Source organism: Nestor notabilis, unplaced genomic scaffold (assembly GCF_000696875.1).
Source record: "Nestor notabilis isolate BGI_N333 unplaced genomic scaffold, ASM69687v1 scaffold3942, whole genome shotgun sequence".
In the NCBI taxonomy this organism is placed as follows: domain Eukaryota; kingdom Metazoa; phylum Chordata; class Aves; order Psittaciformes; family Psittacidae; genus Nestor; species Nestor notabilis.
The window spans coordinates 20473-30708 of NW_009919495.1; positions in this window are offsets into that span (position 1 = coordinate 20473).

Sequence of the window (10236 nt, forward strand, 5' to 3'; positions counted from 1 at the left end):
GAATGAACATTCAGTCCTCTTGCAATCAAGGCCTCTAACCAACTGATGTAGTCAGAAATACTTACTCTTCCCTCTTTTCTGAGACTGTTTTCCCCAGCTCTACCACAAGGCAAGATCCTTGTCACCCTTGGACCAGCATCACCTTTGCATGTCCAATGCCTGGTCTCAAAAAATTACTTTCCACTTCCATGTGTTTTGGAGTTCTTCAGCCCAATTCTGCTGCTTTATGCAATGAGACAGCTGCACAATTGCCACGAACAAATGGCATCTAGTCTACCTCTAAACTATTCTGGTGTCCTTACAGGAAGAAGTCTTCTCTGACATGCTCAGAGTTACTGGAGCGTTACACCTATGCTATGCAAGACCCGTAGTACAGATTTTTACTGTTTGAAATCTATGTGCATTTAGGCTGTTTCTATTAGTAACTGTCTCTTGTACAAGCCATATAGCACTTGCCCACAGGTCATCTTGGTGCCATTCACTGTGAATTTTGGCAAGGGGTTTGAGTTGAAGAGCTCTCTCAAAAAGTAGCCTTACACATGTGCAATAGGTGCTGATGCTGGGTTGTTCTCCATTTATTGCCCAGGTGGGCTGGTAGACACGGTGGGCAAGTTTCCATCAAACCCCTTTACTTTGTGAAATCCCTTTCTTTGTCTTGAAGCTTGGACTTGATTCCATGGAACAGTAAATGCAGATGATTTCCCTGAGAATCCTTTCTTTTTACCCTGGGTGCTGATAATACAGCAGCTCCCTACCAATTATCTGGAATGATGATGTTTATCCCAGTCTCATCTGTATCATGTGCAGCCGTAACACTTCTCACTAGTAATTTTAGTGTCTGAACCTTACAAGGCAATCACTATCTGCTCCTGTCAGTGTGTTGCAGCTGTATAATCTGGAGGGAAAGGGAAGATGGTTATTTTTAAGCTTACACTCAAAAGCACAAGGCTTTACTATTAAATCTTGATACTCTGCTATAGACATTGCTGTTGGTTACAGGATTTTCCTGTCCTTAGCCTGGTTTCTAGGGAAACAACGCCTGGGCATCTGAGCTCATGCACATTTGTTACATCCTTGTTTTGTGTGTGTTCATGTTTTCCCTCTACAATTTCTGAGTATATTTGCCATGTGCAATTTTAGTTGACACATGCATTGTAAAGATACTGGCTTCCTGTAAGTTACCTGAAAATAGGTGGTGGGGAGTGGCTCTTATTTGTGGCTCCATAGACAACGCCCAGAGTGTATGCTCAAAATTTGAAATTCTAGAGAATCTATGTGAAAGAAAACTTAGGGAAGCTGTGGCTAGAGGAAAAACTTCATCTTCACGCGTGAGTCCAAATGCTAATTCATATAACAACTGTCTTCTCTAATTCACCTTCTGCAACTGTTTGTGAAAATTAGTCACAGTAGTTACTGTGGGGGAGAAAACCCAAGGTTTTTGTATTTTTCAGACTACCTACAACTGTCCTAAAGTTAGTACCACTGCAACATTACAAGCCATCCTTGTAGGTGCCTGTGAGACACTTACTAACATGGTCTCTTTATTTTCGGGGAAGAGAACGGCTGAAGCATTTCCTGTGTTAGAAAGACTCATGTTCCTAAAGAGAGATGGGAGCTTTTACACATTCTGTTGAACAGGTGACCCCTGGTTAAGTTGGGCTTGCCTTACAGGGAGGGAGAAAAGCATGAGGCAGAGATTTCACATGCATCTGAGCTAGCATTCATCTCTTCTGCTTTGTGGATGACGCCAGTGGAAGAGGCAAGAAAAGAGAGAAGGTCTTTCATCTTTTGGTGATGGTGAGCTATTTAGTTTGCCGTATCCCAAGCTGCTGAGAGTTTGGATATATAAAGATAATGTGTTTTCCTAAGACAGGATCTCTCTTGGTGGAAACAATCATCATGACAAATGGGAGTCAACTGCGAGACTATGTGTATCCTGACAGCAGCATGCTGGGTGAAAACCAGACTTCTTGGAACTGATCAGAGTGTAAGTAAAAACAAGTGTGCGGGGGGGTGGTTTTTTATGTTTCTCCCAAAGGGCATTGTCTGTTAATACTACTTCTTTATTTGCTGTTACCCAGAGACCTGCCTGGTGTTAACTGATTCCAGGGTAATCAACAGACTTTAAGGTGCAGTATTGCTGCAGGGTTAATGATTTTCTGCCACGGCAAATTGGGGCACAGTGCAGCTGGACTGCTTCTTTGGGTCTGCAGAGGCCACGTAGGGGATAGTAATAGCACAGGTTGCCGGTAAAGGGCAGAGCCCTCCTTCTCAAAGGGCACTTCTTTAGCTGGGTTAGGGTGTGTGCATGGTGAAGGGTTGCTTTTCAAAAGAGCTGAAGTCTGGATTGTGTCCATCTCCCCCCATCCCATTCATCTTTCCAAAAGACAGTTACATTTGTTAGCTGGTAGAGCTGAGTTACTTGACTGCTGGCAGATGGTAATGCTGCTGAGCTTGGTTCCTCCTGAGGGAGGTTGAGCAGGACTGCTGCTGCCACTGAATTCCCAGGAACCACATGTAGGTTGAGGCTGTCACACTAGTTACAATGCTTCACAAAAGATGTACTGGAGCTTTACGTCAACCTTTCAAGTCAAGGAATGGAAGGTGAGCATTTATTTAAGGGACAAATAGAAGTACCTCTACAGTACGCAAACAAAAACAGGGGCTTTAAGAGCATCCTTTATAAGTTTCCTTGAAAGTGTTCTTGAGGCTGCTGTGCACTCTAATGTCATTTCAAGCCCATACAAGACCAAAAATGCTGCTCTTTAGCAGGTAAAACAGATGCTCAAATGAATGAGGCTGCCTTGCTTAAGGCAGTGTGTTCAATGAAGCAGTATCCAGAACCTTTCCTGCTGGCAAAAGGGAGGCTAAGCTTAGAAGCCACTGAGCTGCTGTTAACAGCTTATCACAGTTACTTTCTCTCTGCTGTTATCCTGGCTTTCACTCCTGGCTTTGGTCCACTTGGTAACACTGTGCACCTTCTGTGAAAGACGTCCTGTGCAGTCTTTTTTATACAGCAGAGAGGTGCAGGGTTTTATGTTCAAAAGCAGTTGATCTGTTTGTTGTTGATCACAGTACACCTAAATGCTTCCTCTGGCCTTAGCCTCTTGCAAATGAACATAACCAAAAGGAGTGAGAGGGATTAGAGAATAGGTAACTCACTTTTCTGCATGTCTCTGATCCTGATTTCATGTGCTTAATCCAGAGTGCTGCTGAACACCTGTGTTTGCTGCTGCTGAAACTGGCTCTCAGCACTCTTAAGAAACAAATTGCAGGAGTTTTATTCTTTATCCAGTCCACCTGCTTCCAATTCTTCCTTCCCTCCTTCTATGGAAACCCTCAGCAATGCCACTTTTAAGGCTTCAGAGGGTCAAACTACAGCAAAAGCATTGTCAGTGACTTCACAGAAAATAGTGGTTGGCACATGGCATCTCTAATTCCTTGTAGTGCTTAACTAGTTTGAGAATGCTGAGCTATTCACTAGCACACATAACAACAGTACTGTGTGGTACTTCAAAGAGGGAATTTAAACTCCAATGGTCCTACTGAGATATTTTATTGCCTTCAGCTTGAGATCCTTTCTTCCTAGTGAAGATGTCTGGTTTCATAGGTGCAGGTTGCTTTATTTACAGATGGCATGCTTTTCATGTATCTTTGAAGGGACTCTTTCATAGCAGCCCCAGCTCTAGAGTGAATCCAAGTGAGTTTTGTGTGATGTGGTGGCTAATTCAGAGAGAGGACTGGATACTTGTAGAGGCTAATCTTTCTCTTTAATAAGAGCTAGGAAGCATTGCAACCATGAATGGTGTAAGTGTTTGGGTCCCCCACAAAGCATTCTACTCCGCTGTACATCCTGAGTCCTGGATGGGCTGCGGTGAGGCTTCATCAGCCTCTCAGTGCTCAGAAGCTCTAGGTAAGTGCTAAGAGCTGCAGAATAGGGATGATGCAGCTAGTGTATAGGCAGCAAATTAAACTGAGGTGTGTGAACTGATTAGGATCCTTCTGTCCCTCCCCAAAGTTGTTGCCTTGCAGTGGTGTTGGCTGGGGAGGATCTGAGTAGATGAGAAAAATCAGTGCTCAAACTCGTAGAGAGCAATAGCTGTTAATCTCATCTTGGTCCAGGCTGAACAGCTCTCCTATGTAGAAAAGATGTTCTGAAGGTAAAGACCATCTTATCTCTTGATAGCTTACAGGAGATACCAAAGAACACGCCATGAAATTAACTTTGATACATGATGGTGGTGGAGGAGCAGCTGTTCCTCTTTACCATCTGATCCTGCAATGGGGATGCTGCTCCACACTCAAGGGAGACATGGTGGATGGAAGGGGATTGCTCCATAACTATCACAGTTTAATCTGCCAGCACATATGAGAAATGCCACAATTCTAGTTTTTGTTCAGTATAGCTCTGTTTCCTGCTGTTAGTTGCTGACCTTACTAAAGAAAAGTTTGGGAATCCATTTTTAACTGAGTATTGATATTTTATCCCTCCCCCTCTCTTTTTAGTATGATACAGAGTGAAGGATTCTTCATGTAGTCAACACCTTTTTCTCAAAACTGATGTAAACCAGAACCAAAGAAAATAGCTCATGATAATTTGCTATTTTTAAATGTTTGTATTTTTCTAAGGTGTTAAAAACTTAGTACATCTTCCTGGTTCTGATACTTGCCTACTCTGTGGCCTTTGAGTCACATTGTGATATGGTAAAATGGGAAGAATGATACCTGTGGCAGATGGCTGCGTGATTATTTCAGGCTTTCAGAGGAAACAGGAATAAAAAACAGGCTTATTTCTGAGTCAGAAAAAGCTCCAACACCATTGACATGAAGAGGATGGGGGGAAGAAGGCTCCTAAAGAAAGTGCGTTGGAGGTTTTCTGTCCTCTGCCTGGATTGCTGCCAGAGCTGGTGATGGAATGAGCGCTGTGACAGATTAAAGTTACACTAATCCAGATCATCCAGAAATGTGAGACCCCCAATCATGCACGGGGAGGCCAGAAAATTGCACTGCTGGCATTCCAAAAAAGGGAATACTCTTTCCTAATCTTCCACTGGAACTATCATACTGCAATCAGTGACCTCACCGTGAGCACTCAGTAAATCCTTGGTGGTTTCTTGCTGCTTTTGCTTCATGTCCCAATTCCTCAAAAATTGAGGAATACTTTAAAGGCTGCAGTCTGGGGGCAACTCACCTGTTTGGTGTTTAGTGGATTAATGCTGCTGCTCCCTCAGATGTATGGCTTGCTGGCACATTGATCAAGATGAGCTTAAGGCTTTGAAAATTGTTATTTATACAAGCAGCACCTGCAGTGGTTGTCCAACTGCCCTAAGCTACAGGCTTGGGAGTAGAGGTATGTTGCTTGAGCACTATCAAACAATTCCTGTTGCACAATCTCAGCAGGGCCTGGACCTACACTGGTCTCTGAGGCAGTGCTGCCATGGGCAGCTTTGTTTCATTGTTTGAATGTGTTGTGATTGAAATAATGTTAGTATGAGCTTCCTTTCCGTGCCCCAAACACGAGTGTGTGGTCAGTTTTTCCTGCTTCTTTTTTCACTTGAGCTTGTGCTTATCCTCTTCTTGGGGTGTTTTTACTGCATTACAGCAGGGCATCATTTTGCATATTCTGAGACACCTCATGCCTGCATTATTTTGTCTTTTATTTTAATCTGCCCAGGAGAGCTATTCTCTCTGGCAGATAGAATGGTTTGGGCTTCAATCTGGGCTGATGCTACATGTGAAATGCAATTGTAACGAGTCAAAATGCTGGACTAGATGACCTTTGAAGGTCCCTTCCAACCCAACCTATTCTATGGCTCTGTGAAACTAGAGGAAGGAGGGATTCTGCTCTGAGTGTTGGACGTGCTGGGACCAAACAACTTTGTGCATATACAAGAAATAGCACCAAGTGCTTCACTTGCAGTCATGTGAGTTTCTTTGGCAGTCTCCTCCTGCTTTCCCTTGTTCTAATAAACAGCAAACGCACTTCCACCAAAAATCTGTGCAGGACTGGTTGACTTTCATTTGACTCTCGGGTGCAAACAAGAGCAACATCACTGTGGGCATAGCCTATAGATTTTCCCCTGGTGGAATAAGGAGGTAGATTATGCATCTTTTGTTAGCTTTCATGAAATAGGAACAACTATAAGAGCAAAAACTGTAGCAAAGCAATGAAAGGATGCGGTGCTCCTGCATGTGTGTTTAGATGTTGCAGCTCAGCTGTGATAGGCACGATTCTGAGGCTGAAAGCCTCAAGATCTGCCAGCAATCTTGCCACTCAGAGACCAGGCCTCTAATACCACGAGAGTGAGAAATCTTGACACTTAAAAAATTAGGTTCTTTTGCTTCAGTTGTGGGCCTCCAGCATTTTTAATGCTTTCTTTTATGGCAGAGGAGGTCAGAAGCTAACTTCGAAAATACGAGTGTTCCATCATGATCTGCTTTCAGAGTCTGGGCTTTAAAAAAGAGGAAAAAGTAAATGGTAAAAAGAAGGATGTGAGAGATGGTGACAGTGACAGTTTCATCTTTTGTCAAGCTCTTCAGTACAGTGATCATGTGAGGAGACACAGCCCTCATCTAAAAGTGGTCATACAGCACAGCCACAACATGTAGTGTGACTGCACGTGCAATACATGGTGATGCCACGTGGCTCCCCAGGTCCCTCAGGCTTGCCTGTGGGGGCCCACATCCTCGTAACTTCATGCCTGTTTCTGTGTAACTGACACCCTCTGCCTTTTGCAAGAAGAAATGTTAATGCCATTTCCTAACTAAAGCAGTGCCATTTTTTTCCCCTAATGAGCCCCTGCCAAATGCTGTATCTGAAAAGAATCTTTATTGTGTGCAAATTTGCCTCTGCAGCTTACAAGCTGATTGATCCCCTGCGGGTCAAGGGGAGAGTGCCAGGAAAAGGAAGAATTCACTTCTGCCTTTTCAAAACTAATCCTGAAACACAAGTGATCAAATGCTGGAAAGTGTTTCTTTATATTTCTGAGAACTATGAATATAATCCAGTGCAGCTGTTGCATTAGTGTGTCCCTTCTCCTCCTCCAGCACCACATCGGGCCCCTGTGTTTTGAAGACCTATACAGGAAACCTCCACACCTGACTGTACAAGATGTTTCTGCTTGCAATGAAATTCAGCAAGACCCAATGCTCTGGATTAGTAGTATTGCCTTTTGTGCTACAGAGGGTCCTGTTAAAACTTTGTGTAGGGCACTCTGGCTTCCCCTGAACAGCAGCGAAGTAGAAGGAGATGCTTAGAAAAGGGAGTTTCACCCTTGTTTTGTTTGGGGCACTGTAGCTTCTCGGTCTTCAGCACTAGAATTGAGTGTTCTGTCTGCTGTAGACTTTGTCCCGAATTAAATTGATTTGCAAAAAGCAATGAGGGTGGGGGAAGTGAAGGGAAAAAACAATCTGGTGCAAACAGAAATAATCTGCATGTGCTATTGCACCAGGATATATTTGCTGCAGTTGTGTGGGAATTTCTTCTTCCTTTCCTAAAAGAGAGGAAAGGAAGGGAAATATCCACCATTTTCCTTTCGTTTAGCTATGTTTTTTAAATTAAAAGAGAGATTTGGTAAGTCTGGCTGCTTTTGCAACCCCCACTATAACAAGTCAAGCTGCTTACAAAGCTTACAGGCTCCTCTACCTCTCCAGTGGAGAAATCTATAGCTCTGGCCCTATGGCATGTTTTAGAGGCGGTAGGGATGTTAATGCCACAATCTTGGCCCCTTTCCAACTGGAGTAATTACATTCTGCTGACCTGAAATTCTTCCTGCTTTAACACAAGGTCACTTTAGGCACCAAGAGAGCCAGGGCTGCAACCCAGTGCCCTGCTTTGCCCTCCCCTGGTCTATCCTCCAGTCCTCAAAGGAACAGAGGGCTCCTTGCTCACTCTAAAGTACCCAGTGCCCCGTAAAAATTGAGCTAAGGAAAGGGGTCTGAGCAAATCCCCTGAACTGCTGTCATTAGGTTTTGAAGTGTTGACCCGATATCCCGCTTCCTTTGATAAGTCAGGGGCTGGTATTTTTGACAGACAGTGGCTCTTTTCTTGTTCTCCCTTCAACCCCTTTTGGAGCCAGTGTGGCACAGCTAATTCACGGAGGAAATTACATTTATTACTTTCCTAGCAAATGCGCCCTCTCTGCAGTGTTGTTTCATGCCGTGTAGGGCAGATGCAAGTCAGCCAGCCCATTTTCCTAATTTCATTTGGAAGGATCAAGAGACACCATGCTGGTCTCACGGGCTGGGGGCTCGGTCTAGAAAGAAAAGGCGCAGCAGGCGCCCGCATTGATGGAATCTATGGCATCGCCCCAAATGTTGGTTGTCCAGAAACCAGAGAAACCTCAAGGACAAAGTGTATCCTTCCAAACACAAAACAAACTGCCCCAAGAGAACCAAACCAGCCCCTGTGACGGCCCTGTTTGGGAGGAAGGGAGCTGGTGTTGGGGCAGTAACTCAGCTGTTGGTTCAGTGTCCATCTGCTTGTGCTGCCTTTGCCTTCCCATTCTGCAAGGCAAAGCTGACAAAACCCTTGACCAGGAAACTCTGATATTCAAGGCAAATCTTTTTGCATGCCATGTCTGCACACTCTCCTCTGTGACTGTGCACAGATTTAAATCTCCAGCTACTAATCCCACAGGTCTTTGTGTATTAATTCTTTACAGTGCCTCTGTGCTTGCTTTCCCCTTATGCCTAGCCTTTCTTTGATGTCCCAGCTTGCAGGTTTTTAGAATGACACAACCTAGGAAGGATTGGGAGGTGAGGGGGGAGCATAAAATGTGGAAGAGATGTGCTTCAGGCCAGCTTTAGGACTGTTTGTGTTGTAAGAATGTTTTCAACCAAAATCGCAGAGTTACCCACATCTACACTTTGTTTTCCTTTTACCCTCTTTTGCCTTTCATTTTCATTGGCTGTTTTTGATTGATAGGGAGGAGGTGCTAGAAAGAGGCATGGTAATCATACCTGACATAATGATACAAAGGTGGTTTGGGCAGGCATCAGGCTGCTCTTTCAAGCTTCCTTGAAGTGCTGTCAAAACAAAAGTTACAGGACTTATACTCAAATTTGTTGTAAAAAGGGAGCAAACATCCACACTGCCTCCACCCCAGCCTGAACTTCTTAACACTTGTATGGGTGTAAGACCTAATTCGGTCCTCTGTGAAGGTTTAATCTTCAGAGAGGAGGAGACTAGATTTGATGTCTCTTGAAACACATAAGATAGAAGTGCTGGGACAAAGTGAGGTCTACAAATAGCCATGAAATCGCATTAATAGCATACATCTAAATAGCATACCTAAAGGTTAAAAAGACAGGTCTAACAGGGAAAGCAGATGACCACCTAATGTTAAAGCTGTGTTTGCAAACGTATTAACCCAATTTTTAACCTTGCAGTCAACTGCCTCAAAATACTACTGCCTCTGGCTTAGAGCCAAAGCATCGCTATACTACATGGGGTTACAATAACCTATAAACAGACAAAAGTAGAAAACAAAAGTAGAGATCAGCATATTTGACACCCCTGTTTGTGTTCTCTTGCTATTCTGTTTGTATCGTCAGTATGTGATGCAGTCCCCCATAAGCCAAGGCAGAGATGAGTGGCATGTCTTGTGCCTGGGGTGGGTGGCTTTGGGGTTTTTGGGTATGCCCAGCTGTGCCATGGGGCATCGGTCAGAGATGGGACATGAATGGGCTTCTCGCATTGTGCTGGCTAGTCACTGCACCATTTGGGCCTTACAGCTCTTCCCCTGGTGGCACCAGGCTTCAGCAGATAATGGACTTGATTAAAAAGCTCCAGTTTAGGAAGTGGTGATGAGGCTGCAAGACTGACTAGGTAAAGAGAGGGCATGTTTGCTGGCAGGCAAGAAAGCAAGGCAAGGAAGAGGGTGAAGTCTGCAGATGGGAGAATTAGTGCCTGCTGTTTGTGGGGCAAGGGCAGAAGGAGCTGCCTGCCAGAAATCTGGTGCTGGCAGAGGGATACATACGCACACGGGCGCACACGGAAGGAAGCATGTGTGTATTCATGGGTGCATATGGCTGAGTCCATGTGCTTAGACATGTGGCATGTATATGCAAATCCTTTGTATGTATAAACATACCAGGAAGAGGTCTGCCTTTTCAGAAGTGCTTCACAGCTTGGACTAAGCTAATACGTTTCGTCCACGCACCTTGCTTTGTCAGGAAGAGTTGAGTTCCTTCTGCCCTGCCATTGCAACCCTCTGAGGAGCAAACAGCAGTTAC